We start from the raw sequence: 22,477 nt of genomic DNA, 5'->3' as shown, positions 1-22,477 counted from the left end.
TATCCAAAATATTGTAGCCAACAAGTTCTCAATGATATCATTCAATGCAGATATGCATTGATAATTATGCAAGGTTGAAACATGTCCATAACAAGCTGTGCTCCATCCTCAACATGGGGAGGGGTTCATTATTTCAATAAATAACTAAACAGATAAATAAATAAATGCATGAACATAAGTACCAAGAAGTCAATGAGGGTAGGGTTTTTCTCCTTTGCAGAAGGGATTTGGAAACTCTCATATGAACTTAAGCTATCATCACCCCATTTCTATGATATTGTGCCCTGGAGAACCTTAGTTTTGTTTTTTCTTTCCTTACCAGGTATTTTTTAGGACCCCATTTCTCTCCTGGCTGAAGGCAATAATGAACATTTGATGCATGTGAAGTAACACCGGACAGCTGTGCTCCATCCTCTCTGGGGATACTTGAGCAAGGACATGTGCTCAGATCCAATGAATCCAGCCAGTCGGCGGCTTTGAAACACTATTCAGTTATGTATAAGCGCCTATAAAATTCTCAATAAAATAAAATAAAAATCCAGTGTAGACAATGGACTGCTGTATGGCGCCAGAAGCTTTCATTGTGCGGTAGTTGGACGACCCTCGGCTGAATCAGTAAAACAGGAAGGACTTTTCCGGAAGTAATTTCCAACCATGTACAGGTTATGTCACAATAGGACTGTGCCATAGTCCTTATTTGGTACGATAAGCCCAGATGAAATAAAGACCTGATATTCTGAGCCACATCAATTTCTTTAACAGGCTGAAACTGCCTATAAAGCAGGAGACAACATGAGAACATAGCACAAAGAAGACATTATATGACAGCTGCTAATGGCTCAGTGTCAGAATGCCCCATATACAACTCTACTGTTAACATTGCATTTTTAGAACTGCTCACACAGCCTTTCCAACGTGTGTAGAAATTGAGTTACAAAAGGTGGAGACTTAGTTTTTTGTGCAGTTGGAACAGTTGTTTTTTTGGCATGGTGAGCCCAGAATATCAACTGATATTCTTTAACAGGCTGAAACTCCCTATACAGCAGGTGACAACAGAGTGAAGGACATATGCAAACAATGGGGTGTGTATTTTCTTACAATTTGTAAGAACTCAGGACACCCGATACATTGTCTGCCATAACAAAGCCCAAAATGCAAATAGCGCCACCTTGACCACTTTATCTCCACCTCCTCCACCTTTTCCCAGATGTCAACTCCCTACTGGTTTTTGCCATGAAATACTTGCATGCACAATGATGTCTGGTGCTGAACTGCATGCACATTTGGTATTTCTCTTGCACACCTCATGGCAGGTAGAAGAAGGAAATAGCATCCACTGTGCTGTCATGCTATTTAGTCAATGTTCTAATCATTGGTCCACATATCAATGGTGATGTGGATTTTTCTGGTATTTGAACTGCACTAGTAGCATTTCTACCATAACCATAATCTTGTTGTACAATTCTGGCACTTTTTTATGGAGATAAAATGGCAGCTGGATATTTCCCAGCAGTGATCTGATTTTCCCAAAAGCCAACAGAGTTCATTTTTTTCAACAACATAATGTGGCAACATGTTTGTTGCCAACACTATTGCTTGATTTGCACTTGGGACATTTCTGTTCATACTGATATGCTTCCTCAGCACTGCTGTGAATCAACATGTGATCTCTCACTGCTGTGGATCAATGGGGTTCTGGAAGTAGGGCTTGCTGTCCCAAGCAATGAAACAGCTGCAGTATGTTTAGGGGAAATTGTGCATACAGGTGGCCATAATCAGCTTGTCTGATTTGTTTTGGGGAGTGATGCATTTACATTTTTTTTTAAAATGCCTTCTCATGTCTGACAACAGTGTTGCATCATATGGGACATCAGAGATGTGGTACCGATGTTGGTCCCTACCTTTGCCCGGCACACCAGATTTTCCTACTCTATGCACATGTACACATCAGGTTGCTTTCTATTCTGTATTAAATACTGAGCCACTTCTGATTTTCTTTGCGAGCAAACAACAGGCAGAACTCATCTGGATACAGTGGTGATGGAAGTGGTGTTGATGTTATAGCTGCAACACAATGGGCCTCATTACGACGCTGGCGGCCGCGGAATGAATGGTGCCGGTAAGGGACCGGCACCATTCATTCCGGGCCACCACATTACGAGTTTGCTTGGGGATGGTGGTATTGACATCGACAACGAGACGTGCATACCACCACCCGTGAGCAGACCAGGATGCTAACAACAGACCCGTCATTGTTATGGGGACTTGAATGGGAATGGGGATGTACCGGGTCTGGGTTCTGAAAAAAGGGAATTACTGGGCCCGCAAAAGTCAGAATGGCCCGGTAATACCCTTTTTTCGGGACCCAGACACAGGTTTGGAGGCAGCCATGCCGCTAAGAACGGCATGGCTACCTCCAAACTCGTAATGAGGCCCAATGTGTTTGACTTTCCAATCTGTGACAGGAAGGACGTTTCTCAAATAGTCCGTACACTGATAGGGAGTGAGATTCTGTTATGGTTCTAGGTGAATTCTTCAAAGACCACTTTTGCCTGGGGGTGAGTTTCTATTATTACGTTTACCTCTGTATCTCTTTTGGAATCTTTCTCTTCAGCAACATCAATTCTTTCCAGCAGCAGTGCACATTACTGCCTGGAATCAAATGGGCCATAATCTTTATCTTGACCATCATCAACATCATCAATGCCATTCTCTTGATTATTTTCTGGCTTATCAGCACATGTGACTCGATGAGATATGGTCCTGGAAACGTCAATTTCCGCCTAATCTTCACCTCCACCAAGTTTTGTTGTTCCCTGATCTTTAGTGGATGAGATCTGTACCTTTCCATGCCCTGACCAATGGACAATGAATGCAACCGAAAGTGCAACTTCCTTGATTGTTCCCTATGGATGATCAACAGGGTTGTGGAACATGAGAATGATGATAACTTACATTACACATGTGCACATCTGGCGTCCCCAGTGTAAACAAGTGGTGCTGCTGATGTTAAAAGGCCAGTAGCAGAACATCTTCTTTTGCCTCATTTAAATGCTCCAGTATCTCCACCTCACTGGAATTCTGCTAAATTATCCTACCAATACTGCATGCACATATGTCTCACATAGACTTCCCTTAGGGAGTCCCTGCAGTTTATGGCATGTGTGCTGTTCACTCACTTCAAGAAATGGAAGCAGAATACTATCTCCATTATTCCTGAATCTGTGCTCTTTTTCCCCACAAATATTTCATGAGGGTGTGTCTCATGCAAACTACCCTTAGGGATTTGTTGCTGCTGCACTTCTTACTTTCTACCACCCACATGCCACATGATGAACTATTTGACAATAATTCTCTATAATAGATGGGTACAACATGGTATCTTCCACCTCCCACAAATTCTCGTTCTTCCTCCTCCACCCAACTGTCCACAATGGTATTTGCGACTCTCACTCTCTTCAAGAAATAGACACCAAATGGAATCTCCCACCTCCCAATCTCGTTTTTCATCTAGAAACACGGTGCATGTGCCTAGTACAAACTGTTTTAAAGGATTACCTGTTCCTCACTCTCCACCCAACTGTCACCTGATCACACGTATATGCTATTCACTCACTCCCAGAGATGGAAACTGAATTGTTTCTCCTAGCACCTTAAATCCCTGCTATTGTAGCCTTTAAATATGATACAAGATGCACCTCACTCAAGTTTCCTTCAAGGATTACCTGCTCCCCCTCCCCATTGTAAGTGGATGTGTGTCTTCATTTCTTCTGTGTAACTAATAATGATTATTTAATTTCTTATATAGCACTACACCCCCATTGGTCTCAGAGTGCTGAAATAACAGAAGACATTGTTATCCTACATAGTGGTACTCAATTGATCGATCTCAGATGAGAGGCTGAATTGACCCTGCTGGGATTGAAACCTGCCACAGCAGGATGCACACCGATATCAAGGGCGAGCACCTAGATCACTGTGCTATCTAACCATTATTATATTCCCTTTGACACATTTAGCTCTTCAAACCTTTAATTATTCTGCCTTTCACTTCTTTTAACATTCACTTTGGCTTGACGGGGTGAGACTCCCAGCCGCCCCCCCTTCTTTTCTAACCCATATTCTTTCGCTATCCCCCTTTACCCTAACCATAACTTTATAACTAACCTTACAATATTCTTTGCCACCTTGACGATGTGAAGGTACAGATGAAGTAAAGGTGAGAGGAAGTGAATGCATGAAGATGCTAATGTCGGATGAAGAGAATGTAGCAGAGGTAAGTGTAGAAGCAGTTGTCTTGACTAAGTAAAGAGGTGTAGCCCTGAATATCTGGTAGTTCCTCCAACAGATATCATGAGAGCTTGTGTCTTGCACAAGCTGCCTTCACTGTTTCCCTGCTCCTCCTTATCCAGGCAAATGTCACCCAAAGAGTATGTGTTTCAGACTCCTATTTGTGTCACACAAAAGCAAATGTCATGTCTATGTGTCTCTCGTTATCACACAAAAGCTGATCTTACTATCAGGGTTTCCCTTTCCCAATACTCACATGATGACAATTATATGATTTAACCACTTTAAATCACTGAAAGTGACGCTCAGCTTTGAATGAACATATCAAAATCCATGCAAATACAACCTACCTAAATATATCTCTCTGAATCCTCCCTGCCTCTGCCTACTCTTCCTATCACCCAGCTATTCTAACTTCAGTTTATACATCCTAAAGTTTCCAAGCCTGCCTCCAGCAATAACTTCCTGCCTCTCTGAAAGCTGACTAAGAATGCAAGCAAACTTCAACCACGTGTCCGCATTCAGAGCTCCTGTGATTTTAACTGAAATTCAGGTGATTCAGGGTTCATCTGAAAAGGTTCAATTTGGACTATTAGAACCCTGTTTAAAATGACACTTGCCTATAAATACCATTCTTTTTTTCGTTTTGTTTAAATGAATGAAAATAATTATCTACATATATAAAAAGCCAAAAGTTGTGAGTGTGTTTGTGGGTTTGCGGTCAAGGTGAAGTCAGGTAGCATTCGTGAAGTTTCCAAATTTTTGCTGGATCAGGTGAAATTACTTTTCCAGAGGATTTTGGCGAGATGGTGTCTGCCGAAGAAAGCTATAAATCCTGTTCAACTGGTCCCGATACAAAGAACACAGTATGAGGTCCCTATGGGACCGCAAAAACAACATTTCAGCGCCGTAGGATGCACGATTTCTGAGATATTTGCACTGCAATGCACTGCAACGAACTGCACCACGCCAGTGCAAGGTGCTACAGCGATGATCATTCATTTTCAACAATTAATGCAAGTTTTATCAAGTCTGTCTACAGAACCCATTCGGCGTACGGCTACTTTTGCTAGTTTACTGTAAATAAGCATGACATATTGGGCCTCATTACAACCCTGGCGGTATGGAGTGAATGGCGCCGTAAAAGGTGCCGGCGCCGTTCACTCCGTACCGCTGCATTACGAGTTCCCCTCGCGGGACACGGTAAGCACGCGTGGGAAAACCAGGCGTTCTCAGCGGGTCCCGCGAAGGGAAGAGGGAGCAAACAATGGGTCATCTCGTAATGGCCCATTGTTTGCTGCCTCTCCCATTCCCATTCAGACCTATGGGTGCTGAAATGGGAATGGGGAAGGACCGTGTCCTGGTCCTTGGAGGGAGGAATTACCGGGCCTTCCGAACTCAGAATGGCCCGGTAAGTCCTCATTCCGAGGACCCGAACCCTGACGCGATTTCGGCGGCAGCCATGCCGCCAATAGCGACATGGTTACCGACAAACTCGTAATGAGGGCCATTGTTGTCATGTTTTAACTCATGCTTTTTGTAAACTTAAATATTCCACATGTAATAATGAAGTCCCCAATAAAACAATATAATAGTCAAAAAATATAAATTTTAAAATTGACTCTTTTCTCTTTGACCATGGGTTCTGATTACTTTTTGTGAGCTATATTTCACTTTGTTTTAAACTTAAATATTCAACATGGAATATTTAAGTTCCCCCAAAAGATATAATAATTTCAAAAAATGGGTATTTTTACATAAACTTTTTTGTGTTTGGCCATGGGTTCGCATAGCTTTATAGACCTCACCCTCATGCCGTACCGTTGTTATGGGACCTCATACCTCATTAAAGGCATTTAACTCAGTCTTGCCCATAACTCCCGTTACGGCCCCCGCACGAGGTCTATAAAGCTATAATACGAATCTGTTTGAGTAGCATTCCTCCAAGTTGTACATCTCTAGTCTCCATTAATGCTGACATTATGCTCCCTTGAGAATAAACCAAAATGAATGTGAGAATAAAACATTACAGAAAATGAATTGAAAGGATATTACAAACTTTTAAAATAATGACAACTTCAACCATTCCGATTCCTACAATCTCCAGGAGGAAAAATAGTACGTTTGTCAATGCAGATTTCTAATGCTATTTGTATTGTGAAAATAATTTGCAGAGTAATTACATTTAAGAAAGGGGCTGTCAAAATCCTTCCTTCTACAATATGGCTAAAGTTTACCATGTTCTATTACCACAGAAACCTGGAGAGACATGTATACAAAACATAAACATCACAAACGCATCACTCATCGGGAAGGTTTTTTCATTCAGAGGCGTTTCCTGAATACAAGATTGAGAAATTCATCGAGAATTTTGCTGATCCTGAAAGTGTTTCCTGCTCGAATGCAACCCTGTTAAGTGTCGCAAGCTAATGAAAACCAATTCCCAGGATAGCGCTCTTTCTTGCTGGCAGCATCAAGTTACTGCTAAGAAACTGTCAGCTTGACGGATGAGGGTATTTGTGCAAACTGGGATTTGTACCATACACGAGGCTTGTGGCGCAAGATACTGTGTCATGCCAGGGGAAAGATGGCGTCCTTCCCAGCATAGCAAAAACAAAGAGGTGATGGCTGGAAGGTTTAGAATTAATCTTAACCACTGGGCAACCCTCCAGACCTGGCCTAGCAGTTTGGGCTGGGCTGCTACCATTGGTGGCAGTACCTAACTGATTTGCATATGGCTGGACCCCTTTTGCAATGGCGCAGACGGGCTAAAAAACGGTGGTGTGGAAGGTTGCCCAGAGCAATTGCCAGTGGTTTAGATTAATTCAAAACCTTCCACCCATCACTTTTGTGGTCAGTTTGTTTCTCCTTGTGAGAGAGGGTATACCCAGACGTGGGTCCCTTGCTCGCTGCACCATAGGGAACCAAGCTGCACCTCACTGAGGAGGCCCAACAAGGCCGAAACATGTCTGGGGTTGCTTGTGTTTCCATGCAGAGGGGACCTGGCCTAGCAGTTAAGGCTGGGCTGCTACCATTGGTGGCAGTACCTAACTGATGTGCATATGGCTGGACCCCTTTTGCAATGGCGCAGACGGGCTAATAAACGGTGGTGTGGAAGGTTGCCCAGAGCATTGCCAGTGGTACAGATTCGTTAAAAACCTTCCACCCATCACTTTTGTGATCACAGTTTGTCTCACTATGTGAGAGAGGGTATACCCAGACGTGGGTCCCTTGCTCACTGCGCCATAGGGAACCAAGCTACACCTCACTGAGGAGGCCCAACAAGGCCGAAACATGTCTGGGGTTGCTTGTGTTTCCGTGCAGAGGGGACCTGGCCTAGCAGTTTGGGCTGGGCTTCTACCATTAGTGGCAGTACCTAACTGATTTGCATATGGGTGGACCCCTTTTGCAATGGCGCAGATGGGCTAAAAACGGTGGAGTGGAAGGTTGCCCAGAGCATTGCCAGTGGTACAGATTTGTTCAAAACCTTCCACCCATCACTTTTGTGGTCACAGTTTGTCTCACTGTGTGAGAGAGGGTGTACCCAGACGTGGGTCCCTTGCTCGCTGCACCATAGAGAACCAAGCTGCACCTCACCGAGGAGGCCCAACAAGGCCGAAACATGTCTGGGGTTGCTTGTGTTTCTGTGCAGAGGGGACCTGGCCTAGCAGTTTGGGCTGGGCTGCTACCATTGGTGGCAGTACCTAACTGATTTGCATATGGCTGGACCCCTTTTGCAATGGCGCAGACGGCTAAAAAACGGTGGTGTGGCAGGTTGCCCAGAGCATTGCCAGTGGTACAGATTTGTTCAAAACCTTCCACCCATCACTTTTGTGGTCACAGTTTGTCTCTCTATTTGAGAGAGGGTATACCCAGACTTGGGTCCCTTGCTCGCTGCGCCATAGGGAACCAAACTGCATCTCACTGAGGAGGCCCAACAAGGCTGAAACATGTCTGGGGATGCTTGTGTTTCCGTGCAGAGGGGACCTGGCCTAGCAGTTTGGGCTGGGCTGCTACTATTGGTGGCAGTACCTAACGGATGTGCATATGGCTGGACCCCTTTTGCAATGGCGCAGACGGGCTAATAAACGGTGGTGTGGAAGGTTGCCCAGAGCATTGCCAGTGGTACAGATTTGTTAAAAACCTTCCACACATCACTTTTGTGATCACAGTTTGTCTCACTATGTGAGAGAGGGTATACCCAGACGTGGGTCCCTTGCTCGCTGCGCCATAGGGAACCAAGCTGCACCTCACTGAGGAGGCCCAACAAGGCCGAAACATGTCTGGGGTTGATTGTGTTTCCGTGCAGAGGGGACCTGGCCTAGCAGTTTGGGCTGGGCTTCTACCATTGGTGGCAGTACCTAACTGATTTGCATATGGGTGGACCCCTTTTGCAATGGTGCAGATGGGCTAAAAACGGTGGAGTGGCAGGTTGCCCAGAGCATTGCCAGTGGTACAGATTTGTTCAAAACCTTCCACCCATCACTTTTGTGGTCACAGTTTGTCTCACTGTGTGAGAGAGGGTATACCCAGACGTGGGTCGCTTGCTCGCTGCACCATAGGGAACCAAGCTGCACCTCACTGAGGAGGCCCAGCAAGGCCGAAACATGTCTGGGGTTGCTTGTGTTTCTGTGCAGAGGGGACCTGGCCTAGCAGTTTGGGCTGGGCTGCTACCATTGGTGGCAGTACCTAACTGATTTGCATATGGCTGGACCCCTTTTGCAATGGCGCAGACGGCTAAAAAACGGTGGTGTGGCAGGTTGCCCAGAGCATTGCCAGTGGTACAGATTCGTTCAAAACCTTCCACCCATCACTTTTGTGGTCACAGTTTGTCTCACTATGTGAGAGAGGGTATACCCAGACGTGGGTCCCTTTCTCGCTGCGCCATAGGGAACCAAGCTGCACCTCACTGAGGAGGCCCAACAAGGCCGAAACATGTCTGGGGTTGCTTGTGTTTCCGTGCAGAGGGGACCTGACCTAGCAGTTTGGGCTGGACTTCTACCATTGGTGGCAGTACCTAACTGATTTGCATATGGGTGGACCCCTTTTGCAATGGTGCAGATGGGCTAAAAACGGTGGAGTGGAAGGTTGCCCAGAGCATTGCCAGTGGTACAGATTTGTTCAAAACCTTCCACCCATCACTTTTGTGGTCACAGTTTGTCTCACTGTGTGAGAGAGGGTATACCCAGATGTGGGTCCCTTGCTCGCTGCACCATAAGGGAACCAAGCTGCACCTCACTGAGGAGACCCAACAAGGCCGAAACATGTTTGGGGTTGCTTGTGTTTCCATGCAGAGGGGACCTGGCCTAGCAGTTAAGGCTGGGCTGCTACCATTGGTGGCAGTACCTAACTGATTTGCATATGGCTGGACCCCTTTTGCAATGGCGCAGACGGGCTAATAAACGGTGGTGTGGAAGGTTGCCCAGAGCATTGCCAGTGGTACAGATTTGTTCAAAACCTTCCACCCATCACTTTTGTGGTCACAGTTTGCCTCACTATGTGAGAGAGGGTATACCCAGACGTGGGTCCCTTGCTCGCTGCGCCATAGGGAACCAAGCTGCACCTCACTGAGGAGGCCCAACAAGGCCGAAACATGTCTGGGGTTGCTTGTGTTTCTGTGCAGAGGGGACCTGGCCTAGCAGTTTGGGCTGGGCTGCTACCATTGGTGGCAGTACCTAACTGATTTGCATATGGCTGGACCCCTTTTGCAATTGCGCAGACGGGCTAAAAATCGGTGGCGTGGAAGGTTGCCCAGAGCATTGCCAGTGGTACAGATTTGTTCAAAACCTTCCACCCATCACTTTTGTGGTCACAGTTTGTCTCACTATGTGAGAGAGGGTATACCCAGACATGGGTCCCTTGCTCGCTGCGCCATAGGGAACCAAGCTGCACCTCACTGAGGAGGCCCAACAAGGCTGAAACATGTCTGGGGTTGCTTGTGTTTCTGTGCAGAGGGGACCTGGCCTAGCAGTTTGGGAAGGGCTGCTACCATTGGTGGCAGTACCTAACTGATTTGCATATGGCTGGACCCCTTTTGCAATGGCACAGACAGGCTAAAAAACGGTGGTGTGGAAGGTTGCCCAGAGCATTGCCAGTGGTACAGATTTGTTCAAAACCTTCCACCCATCACTTTTGTGGTCACAGTCCTTCCCGGCATGCCATATCATTTGTATACAATGCTGGAATTGGCATGGAATTTTACAGATTCGGAATCTGGCAAAACATGTCCCCGTGGTTCCTGAATCTGGGAAGCCAAATAACATGGGGGTCATTTTGATGAAATTCAAATTGCATCCAGGGGACCACCATTGTTTGCACTAATATTCTTTTCGGTTCTCTGCATGCAATACAACAAGTTCCCATTGCGGAGTGAATCACTGAAGAGTTTTAGTTTTCCTCTCTGTTTTGTGAAGAAATACATACTGTTTGGAAATGACGGCGTGCAGGTGGCATTTATTAATAGATGTGTATGAAATCCACCTGGTATTGAGCTGGTACAAAACCGCTGCGGATTTGATAGGAATGCATGTGTTTTTACACCAGCATGAAACTCTCATGCAGGTGTAAAATTAATCGCACTGATGAGACCAAGGAGAGCAACACTGCAGAGTTAATATCTCTTCTCTCTGCTCTTCCTCCGCCGTGTCACTGCTACAAACTAAGGAAGAGGGGGAAATTGAGGCATACAAGCATTACACCTTTCTTTGTATGTAAGTTTCCTGCTTCACAACATTAACAATGAGGCTGAATAGCAGTTTTGATGCAGCCACCCAACTACTGTGTCTACTGTGCAATCTAACATTTGAGGTTTCAATATATGGTGCTTTTTCACATTGTTGCCAACAGAATCCTTGCCGTGGCTACTTTACCATTCATCCTTCACCTCTATGACCTCCCTGTCCCAACTGCGGCTGCAAGACCGTATTTATCCCATTACCTGCACCACTTGCAGACGAGTATGATGGCTTACCTGGTCAGTTTCTGTTTGGAGGTCGGATGCCAGAGGTGTTAGCTCACTGTTCATGATTAAAAAGCATGTTTGCCACACGGGCACTGGAACTGTGTAGTGCGATGAAGGCATGCGTATCAATGCGCTCTTTGAAGCAGTGGGGCTGCTTTGACATACGCCAGAGTGAATGCAAAGAAAGGCCTTACGTTATTGCTTGGGGTTGTTGATGTTCATATCATCCTCAAAAGTAGCATTCTGTTTATTATGGTCCAAAATGAAAATGGAAAAGGGGTTCAATTTGGTGGAAGACTTTTTGATTTTGGGAGCAGTGTGGAGCACCTGTAGCGCTGAGCTGTACAGATTGTGTCAGGTAGTTGTGGCTTATGTCATGCAATGCTTTGTAGACCTTCACAATTACCTTGCTGTGCACTCTGGCCTGGCTGGCAAGCCAAAGGGGTTTCTCACTCAGAAGGAAGACTTCTGTTGTGGCAGAGCAAATGGGTATGTCATCTGCTCCTCCCACTTCTGGAACAGTAATAGCATATCCTGGGCTTGCACACATTTCCGCCATGCAGGTATTTCTCTGGAGTGTAGAGGAGTTACAAGTGGTTGTGTCAAATATTTTCTTCAATTTGTTTATACCTTTTTTTTCAATGATTGTGCATGGTGCTGCTGCTTATGGGACAACATAGACAAGTGTGTCGCTGCATTCCTTCAGTGGACTGTTGTCCATCATTGTGCATATGCGGCCAATTTTCTTTTTTCCTCTGTGAAGTACTGCCACTCTTTTGACAAACTGGATTCATGTGGGCGTGATGGTTGTGCTGGTGGAGTTTTGAATGCAACACAACGTTGTGATGTGTTTTCTGATGTTTTAAGGGAGGTCTGTTTCTCAAAAAGACCGTTTACTTGTTGGGGATGGGTGTCAATCAATATTACAGCCTCTGTGTTTTTGGTGGTGTTATTCTCCTCTTCTGCCTAAGCATCAATAATTTCCAACAGCAATGTATGTTCTCTGATGGAGAGTAACCGTTGTCTAGATCATTGCCATCCATCTCATCATCATCACTGCGTGGCTCAGTGGATAAATGTAAACAGAGAAGAATATAACTCACATTGTAAATTGACAAAGAAGTTAAGGTCTAATTTATGGTAAATGTACCAAACCAATGTATGTTCTGCTCCTAAAGAGTCAGAAAAATAGGAAAGTACCAAGAAGAACAACTGGAGCGAAACTGACCATGAATTTTAATGAAACAAGAAGGAAATTGGTTAAAATGTCCAATGAACAACAAAAATGAAAGAAAATAATTCTAAACAATACAATACGGATTATTTTGTACATAGATTGTTCAGATACATAAACAGTGAATTAAAAAGAATTGTCAAAGTAGATGGTTAAAACATAGTAAGAGAGAGATTTGTTCAAAGCATGGACAAAAATCACATTTAGCATACAAATTGCAAAATTAGACTTAGTATTTTGTATTTACACAGTGTTATTCAGACTGTCTTTTATCAAAGGTTCCTATCCTTTGTGTGTATTCATGATCAAGGTATGATCATGTTTTGTGGAGCTGCCTACGTGCCAGTATTGAAACTATGGATACGTAGTAATGCATACAGAAACATTAGTTCTTGCGATTTTGATATGCGCTGTACTAAAGGCACGTTTCGGCTATTGCCATCTTTCTTGGCATTGATTGAAGAGCCTTCCTCAGGACAAATTGGATCTAAATAGAGTCCAAGAAGACAAAAAATTGGGAGGGGTAAGGCAGGTATATAAGGTCAGTAAATGCAATAAATGCAATCAGCCCATTTTGTCAACAATATTTCCTATTAAGGTTAAAACATTGTTGGGGAATAACAGTACTGCTAGCTAAAACAAAGGTGAAAGGACTGCACTGTACTCACCCTGTATATGGCACAGGGATGTGCAGACTTATCAGCCTTTACGATTTGTAGGTGGCAGACATCCTTTACCCCATGGAGCTGCGAGAGATGAGTCTCCGAATAATAAACCCGAAACACTTGAAAATCCAAAAATGGATGCACTATTTTATAGAGAAAATATAAAGAAATAAATTCACAAGTTAATTGGTGAAAAGAGGTAGGTGAAAAGGAGGCAAGACAAGAAGTCATGCGGGAAGGGTTAATAGTGACCAAGCTAAAAACTCGGGACAAGAAATTTGTAAAAGGGGGCAGATAAAGCCATAACGAACCTAGCCAAGGAATTGGCGGTGGCATAGTGAAAAAAAGAGAAATGCATACCGAAGTATAGGTGTCTTAAAAATGAGTACACCAAACTACTGTCGACTGGGGCGCTCCTTAAATGTGGGGGTCGCTGGGCAAGATGTCCCAAATGATGACAAAGTTCATGCGGAGTGACGAGAAAAACCGCCTTGGCTCACATTCTCATTTGCCGCTGGTGGCGGCGAGGTGTCTGTAGAGACAATAAAGGCATTAAGGAGATGAATCCTTCAAAAAAAGCGGATAAGATTCACACTACAAAAGACATGGTCAAGCGTAAAAAACACACTTACCGAAGTTCCACTGAATGTGAGTGGGATGACGCTCACGAAGCACCGGAGATAAAGTGAACCAGGCCGACTGTACGCCGTGTTCAAAGGCCTCTGGTAGTCAAGGAAACCCTTGACATTACACTCCCCATGATGCCGTGCAGTAGGACTCTACCAATCACGGGACCAAGGGGTGTGAAAGCTCTAGTAAAGTTACACGATCATGTGAAATTAAATGCTGTAATTCAGTCGGAGCGGCAATAAACATTTTGCCGAATAAACTGCACCTGGTTAGGAAAATGTCAGAATAAGATACGTAATGGGGGATTTGTTCCCGTTAACCAAGACGTGCTTCAAGAAAATGGAGCAGTCCCTTGGAGCATGTGGTACATTCCTGGGTCTTGCTTTGCAGACGTATCTAGCAGTGTCAGCAAGAAAAGTTGCTGTAATTACCTCAGTGTCAAACAATGACGGATTAATCGGATGTCAAGAAAGTACATGCAGAAGAGCGTGGTGGGCAAGGCAGAAGGGGCAGAGAGAGAAGAAAAAAGCAGAAGCAGGACCTACAGACTAAACGGGCCAAAAAAGTGAGGCTCAATGGGATGTGCCGCAGAGGCTAAAGAGAAAAGAAGGCTCAATTTAGCACGGGCCATCAGAATGAAGAAAAATGCCAACAAAATAAGGGGCATGTAAAGGGAGGTAAGGTTATGTAGGACAAATGTATTCTTCGTTGAGGCTATGTTGGAAAGAATCTACTCTATAGATCCATTTTCCCTCTTTTTGTAGTAGACTCATTGTGAGATTTGTGGAGGATGTGATGGTGTCAACTACCCACCTTAAATGTCATCAGCTGTGTGTTTGGCTTCCATGTAATGTTTCACCAATGGAGCACTTGCATGTTTGCATCTTATTCTTGAGCGGTGCTCACAGATCCGAATATGGATAGGTCTCTCAGTTTGGGCGGCATATCTTAAGCCACACGGGCATTCGATGATATAAATTGCATTTTTAGTTTTACAGTTTGTCAGGCTTTTCAAGATCCACTGTCTGTCATTGATCTTGAAGTCTTTTATCTCTTTAGTAAATTTGCATGAGGTACAATTCCCATAGGGAAATGTCCCACAGGTGATCTCAAATTCCACAAACCCAATCTTGGGGCAGGGCTAGAGAATTTGGAATGTACCAATTGATCTTTAAGGTTGTTGCCCCGCTTATATGCAAATCGTGGTGAAGGTTCATTGGGTAAGCACAATCTAGTCAAAGCCCAATGTTTGGTTACAGATTTACGAATTAATGATGTGTGAGCACCATGTGTTATCACACAGGTTGTTCTTGGTTTCTCATTGTTGGTAGCTATTTTGTCCGTCAGGAGTGTGTCTCTATTAAAAAATCTGGCTCTTTTCCGTGATCTAGAGATCACATTCTGAGGATAACCTCTCTCGATCAATCTGTGGTCGAGGTCATTGGCATGTTCATAAAAATCTCAGTGCAATTTCTTCTAATTCTGAGGTATTGTCCGAAGGGCAGATTTTCTCTAATATGTCTAGGGTGGTCACTTTTGAAGTGCAAAAGTGTATTCCTATCGCTAGGTTTGCAAAACAAATTACATTTCAAAGAACCATTGTCTATTTGGATTCTAAGGTCCAAAAAATTGATTTCGGAGTCACTACACTCCATAGTGAACTGGATATTTTTGTCCAGTGGATAAAGGTGGCAGAGGCAGAGATCTGGGATATTCAGTATCCTCCTGCTGTGTAAGTCTGTTGGTCTTCTGGATCTTCATGAGATATCATCAGCACACCCCCTCCTATCGTCCCTGAGATGATCATAGGAACTGAAAGTGCACCCGCATCTGTCAGACTCATTGGTTATTCATTTTAATGGTGCAATTTCTGTGTGTTTTCTTGTTCTGCTGAATGTAGCCCTGAGTGACCTGTGATAGGGTGAATCAAATGTAAGTTGAATGATACCACCTATTGGACATATGCACTTTGGGCCTCTCCAGTACATACAGCAAGTGCTGTTCAGGAGTGAAAATACAAAACGGAGTGTTGTACACTTTCTTCCTACTCGTTTGGGTGAGAACATGGTATTCTGAAATGAGTTCACCTGTGTGCCACCCACTGCCCTCATGAAGTTCTCTGCTCCAACTGAGCAAAATCAGTCAAGTGTTACTCTCTGGCAAACTGTCCCCAGTCATTGTTGGGTGCAGCCCTTCCTTGTTCCAGGTATCTTCAAATAGCACATATTGCATCATCTCCTGTCAACATACACTGACTGGCATGTTACCCACATCCATGAATCTCTAAGTCTCAGTCCCAGCTAAATAAACAGGTGTGACTCTCCCACAAGCTGCCATCAGAAATTCCCAGCTCCTCCCACTCCTCTTCTCAGGCGTCACGCAATGGTACAAGTCAAGTCCACTTTCATCAAGAGATGGATGACAGTCGCCTTTCTGAATCTCTACTGTTTGCTCCCAGCAAAATCAAGCAGTTTGACTCTCCCACAAGCTTGCTCCAAGGACTCCTTGCTCCTTTCACTCCTCACCGAGGTGTCATCCGAAGGCACATGTCTGCCCACTGGTTTTAAGTGACGGACACTGACTGGCCTGCCACCGACCCCCTACATCTCTGCTGCTACCTGTCAACAAAATAAAGTGAGTGTGACTCTCCCACAAGCTGCATCGAGGGATTCCTGTTTCCCCCTGCACCTTCTCCCAGGTGTCATCCGATAGCATGTGTCTCATTCACTCACGTCAAGTGACAGGGACTGGCTGGTCCATAACCCACCACCCTGACTCTCTGATGCTCCATTCTTGCAAATTCAGGTGTGTGTGTGACTCTCCCACAAGCTGCCCCCATATATTTTCAGCTTCTCCCATTCCTCCATGTGTTATCCGATGGCACATGTCTCATCAACACGTGTAGAGAGACAGACACTGAATGGTGTCTACCCATCTCTCTAAGTCTCTGCTGATCCCACTCAACAAAATCAGATGATCAGGACTCTCCTACGTGTTGCCATGAGGGATTCCTAGCTACTGCTGCTTTTCCTTACATATGTTACCCAATGGCATGTATCTCATTCCCTAGTGTCAAAAGAGAGACATTGTCTGGCAGGTAACTAACCTCCATGCATCTCTGCTGCTCTATCAAGCAACCTCAGCAATTTCTGAGTCTCCCAAAAGCTACCTCCAGGCATTCTCAGCTCACTGCATCTTTCTTCCCGGTTATCACCCAATGGCACATATCTTTGCCACTTGTGCGCAGAGCAGTGTCGGCTTGGGACAAAAAATTGGACCGGGAACCCACCCCCCAACAAATTGGCCCACATAACATTCATGAATTGGGGCAATTTTCAAATTGTTTGCAGATCATGCACTTACTTTCTTATATAGACATTTGGGAAAGTCAGGGGTAACCTTTCTTTAGTTCTTTGCAACAGAGTCAATAACGTCTCACGCAAGCATGTGCTTATTTTTGACTATGAATTGCTGCTAATCATTACAGGTGTCCATATAACAAGCATGACAACACTGTAAAAGTCAATTAATTGTTGTATTTGATATAAGTTGTACATACCCAACCCATGAAACAGAATACATTTGAATACTTACAGAGTGAACCATCTTTTTCGGACAGTCTTTTAGACTCAAATTCGAAAACACAATGGAAAGATACACAATTCCCTTGTCTTCAGTTTTGACAATGCAGACATGTCAATGTTAGGTTATTTTCTTGACAAAGGTACTATCCTGTCAGAAACAGAACCTGTGTTCCCCTGACTAATCCTCTTCTCTTTGGTCTTTGATTGAACATCTCTTGTTTTCTTTTTCTGCTTTTAACTGAACTAAGTCTGCGAGTTGAACTCAAGGCTACTCAGAGTGTATGTTGGGCAGCTGGGCACATGTGAATCTGGTAGCAAGTTGCTGTTACTTTACAGTCATCATTTAAGGAAGTACTTGGCATTTGAAACCCCAACTCATATTTAGAGTTTTACCGCAAACGGACATATGAGGGTGAATACACGCAAGGAATGTTGCTTATATGTGCCATCTAGGAACATCTTTGCATGGAAAGGAAGGCTGCAGAAAACTCCACCTGGGAACATTGGGTTCATACAGTCTAATAGCTGAGGTGTGTCTGAACTTCCAGTGTAATTGCATCCAACCCTGTATGCGATGTCTCATCCTTGCCCATCACGAGAGTAGCCTGCTTTTCCAGATTCTTTAAACTGATGTCAGTTATGTATGCAGCATCCTCCAGAATGTTATGGGGATTTGCACTGCATTTCCTAAAGGAAACAATGTATTAAAACATAGTTTACTCATTGTATCATTTTAAAAATGGATGTCTCCTATTACAAGTGATACACTGGCATATGCTGCGACTTTCTATTTAATCTAGGGGTGTGTCATAGAAGGACTCTTGAAACATTGTCCTGGTGCGCATTTTGCACTTTGCCTGTGTACCGTTTGTAGAGAAAGAAATAATTAAATTGTTCTGTGTTACTCGATAGTTTATTTATTTATTTTGTATTTATTTGTTTAAGCCTGCCTTCCCCGCACTCTTTATCTTAGATTGTAAAGATCGGGGGACAAACAGTTTTGGAAAACTGCAAAGGCAAACATGCAGTCACAGATGTGCAAGAAATGTACAGTGGTGTCAGAGGGATAATGTAACATGATCATTTATTATGAAATTACTCATGGTTGGTTTCATTACAATGAACTTACTACATATATCTAATGCTAAGCTTAGGTCACTTGATTTAATTATAACTTAAATGTTGCAGTGGCTTAGTTGTGATATAGGACTCCAAAAAAGAACACTGCAAAATGTATCAAAATAGATTTTAAAAAATGAAGGGGAGTAATGGAGTGTTATCAGAGAGATGGTGGAACAACACGTTGTTTTTTGTGTGGAGATAAATGAAGCATGAGAAGTAGGTGTGTGTGTGAAACCTACTTGCTCTCATCAGAGTATTAGCTTAGTGCGACTTATTTGCGCTGATCCAATTCTAATGGTGTATATTTGCAATGCTAATCGTCTTTGTGTGCATAATGAGGAGAGAAACACACACACAAAACGGGATGTTTGTTCATGGCAAGTTAAGGGTTTCTGGACTGGGGGATGGCCGAGTGGGTACTCTATGTAAATTATTTTGGCAGACAATGAAAAGATTGGCTGTGAATGAGTGGTGTGTGTCACAAGGTACACAACTCAACATGCAAGGAGGATTAGCACATTACAGTAGACGCTGGTTACTGCTGTGTGGGATTCATTTGTGTAAATTTCATGGAGAGGGAACAAACAAAGTAAGTAACGTTTGCACTCAAACGGAGGCGGGGCGGCGGGGCAGCACGCGGGAGGGAGCTGAACTGAGAGGCTGTTGCAAGAGTGATTGCTTCGACTAACACTGTTCTAGTATCTGCTAACCTTCATCCCACGAGCCATAATCCACTTGATTTCAACTTACTGGTCCCTTGAGAAGGTTGTAAGTTTGCCCTTTTCATGTATGTCCCTGGTCTCTCCCTGCCTCTTACCTGTAGCGCAGAGAGGTGTCCCTCATCTGATCTGTCTCCTTATCCCATTACTCTCCTCTGTCTGTGCAGGCCCCACTCACTCTGTCAGGGCTTGTGCAGTGACTGGATGTACCACTGCCAGTAGTTGGCAAATGAGCACCGTGCTGCAGCTCAGCAGCAACTTAAAATGCTGTGTCCAGTTTTTCACAACAAATAATTGTCAAAAAAGAGACGGATACGAACATTGTGACAAGACTGCTCTGCTGTCCTGCACACAGAGGAGGGGAAAGATGAGGTGATTCAACACCTGGTCACCAAAAACCTTTCCCTAATGTTTTCACCATCATTTTACAATATAATAATGGTAAATATTTCAGCCCAGTCATAACCGTATCAGACCAGTCCACATAAGATAACATCCAATTCGACACTCTCTAGCATGTCACCAACATTCCTGAATCTCTAATCCTCTCTCCCATAAGAAAATCAGGTAAACATGAATCCCGAATGCTGCCCAAGGGATCCCGGTTCCTCGTGCTGCTCCTCTTAGGTGTCAGCCAATGGTATGTGTCTCTTCCACTCACCTCACGAGATTGTCACAGCCTGGTATGTTAGCCACCTCCCCAAATCCTTGGTGATGGCACTTGTTAGTCACCTATTACATTTCAGTGAATGTGTCACACAGTTCTGCATAAGCAAAACCAACACTCAATTTCACACTCGGACTAGGTTCCTTTTTCTCAGACACTCTACACTTCTATAAATATCCTTAGTCTGCCTCCAGCAACAACTTCCTGCCTCATGAAAGCTGCCTGAGACTGAATGGGACCTTCAACCATATGTCCCCTTTAAACCATGTGGACAAGGTTCAGCCAAACCTTTCAAAAAGTTAATTCAATCTTCATCCCTGGAAAATGACTCAAAAATCAGGTATATTGGGTTTGCTTCAGGAAACTTCTTCCAGACCTATGTTGGGGGTTAATGTTAAGTGGCACTTCAGAGATTCACACCTTTGGTCGAATGAAGCAAACAGCAATTTTCAGAATACACTGGACTCCGGAGAGGGTGCATAGACATTGGTTTTCAAAAAAGTGATATTTCCTGGAACCATAAAAATGCTGAAGGAACTGTGACCTACATTTTATGGGTTCGCCAAAAGGTGTAGACATTTTAATGGTGGGTGAGAAAATATGGTTTATCATAGATGTATCTTGTTACTATTGGGACATTTTATCCATCATACTGTAAGTTAATAACACTTAATAGATGGTGCTCTGTACTTAACTTGTTGTATCACGCATTAGGTGGACGGAGGACAGGCAGCTTACAGTGCCGCAGTTTTCAGGGTCAATTTCATAAGACCTGGCCAGCACTTTTGTTGCTGTTGGTTTGACTGAGTTTGGCACGGCATTTCAGCTTTCAGATTTCTTGAAGAGAATTGTATCTTCTGGCCCCAATTGACGTTGTGGCCTTGTTACTAAACAAAGGCTTGTTGCATCAACAGGTGTGTTCATTCTCCCCGGTTGTCCAGTATGGGCCAGTGCGTGCAAGTCGTGTCACTTGTTCTCACGCACGGCAGAACATTTTCAAAAGAAATATTCACAGTGTCCAAGAGTATTATCATATATAGTTACAAATGAGTGTGGGAGCCCCTTCACTAAGAGTGAACATGGGTCAAATACCCTTCGCTATGAACTTTGTTCCACTCAGGAATATTCCTAGGCATCAATTCTAGACATTGCTAGGCATAAAATATTGGTTCACACTCTCAAAAAATAGTGGCACCTGCTAGGACAGATTTACTAGCTCTGGGATTTCTTTGATTCCTTTCATTTTAAATAATATGTTTAATGATTATGTTTGCTTTTTGGTAATGACAATTTAGGAGGAAGTGTGTTTGAGGTTGCGTCTAGATTTCCATTGTTTTAACAAACTTAGTTAATTCTTAACTTGACCAATTGCTCTATATGCGTGTGGTCTTTTTTTTCATTAACATAATTGTCGAAAGTATTTTGCATGGTGTACATTCAATCTTCGTGTATTTCTCTATGTATTTATTAAATGTGTCCTTGATTATCTTTTCATATTTATATAATAAGATATCAATAAGTTAAACATTTTTGTTTAAGTTTGCGAGACTGCAGATCGAATGGTCATATCCAACTATCCTCACTTCACAAGATTCTTTCTAAATGTAATTACTTACACATTGTGTCTTGGATTTGCTTGTTGCTTGTTTGTTCTTTGACCCCCATTGATAAGTTAAATTATTTGTAAGGGGCGACATAATTTGTGTTGCTGTCTGTAGTTTGCAAAAGCTTTTGTTGTTGAAATTCCTGAGCTGGACATCAGTGTTCAATGCTTATGCCCAGAGTGGTAACATGGCTTGAATAATTGATCTCCCTTGTGCTTTCGAGAAGGCTTACTTCAGGAAATGAGGTGGTGATATATGTATCTTCCAGTTCATAAGGTCACATTTGACTGAATTGTTTGCTGAACCTCTGAGAATGACTAAGAATAACGGAGAAATTACTTTTTAGGTGGGAAGAACTACAAAAAAGTGTTAGGCACACATACCTTTAAGTTCTGTCTCATGGGTGATATAAAAGGGCCACATATATGCCAAGACTATCGCATTGGAATACATATAAGAGGGAGAGCGGATGTGAGGAGAGACACACAACGTGTCAGTGTTGTTTGGTTATTTAAACACCCATTGACATCCCATAGTCATGCGTTCTCCTGTGATCATTTCCAATCACATCCTGTACCTCCTCACTCAAAACAGGATGCTGTGATCTATCTGAGCTAGGTTTCATAAAACGTTGTGGTGTGAGTGGATGTCAGTGTTATTTCAAAACAGTCTCAAAAAGCAAATTTCTTAATTGCAGCCATAAACCACTACTGGTGGCATACAATCTCTTAATTGTGTCTTTAGCCACTTGATGTATGATGAAAATGCATGTCCTTTCACTAAAATCCTGTTAAAACCGAGCATTGGCAAAGTCTGCAGTTGTAGATTTTGTATAGGTATTATATAGGCATTTGACAGACACTGCTTCCATATTGCCTGCTACTCACACAGGTTTTCATCTGTTGTCATTTGCCTGGCAAATGTCTATCATATGCTTACACAGCATCCAAAATGGTTTTGTTTTAAGTTTTATGTCACAGGTCTGTTAAATTAAAGCATGT

Source organism: Ambystoma mexicanum, chromosome 11, assembly GCF_040938575.1.
Source record: "Ambystoma mexicanum isolate Mex_15411 chromosome 11, UKY_AmexF1_1, whole genome shotgun sequence".
NCBI lineage: Eukaryota > Metazoa > Chordata > Amphibia > Caudata > Ambystomatidae > Ambystoma > Ambystoma mexicanum.
Note: the sequence above shows the minus strand (reverse complement) of the source record.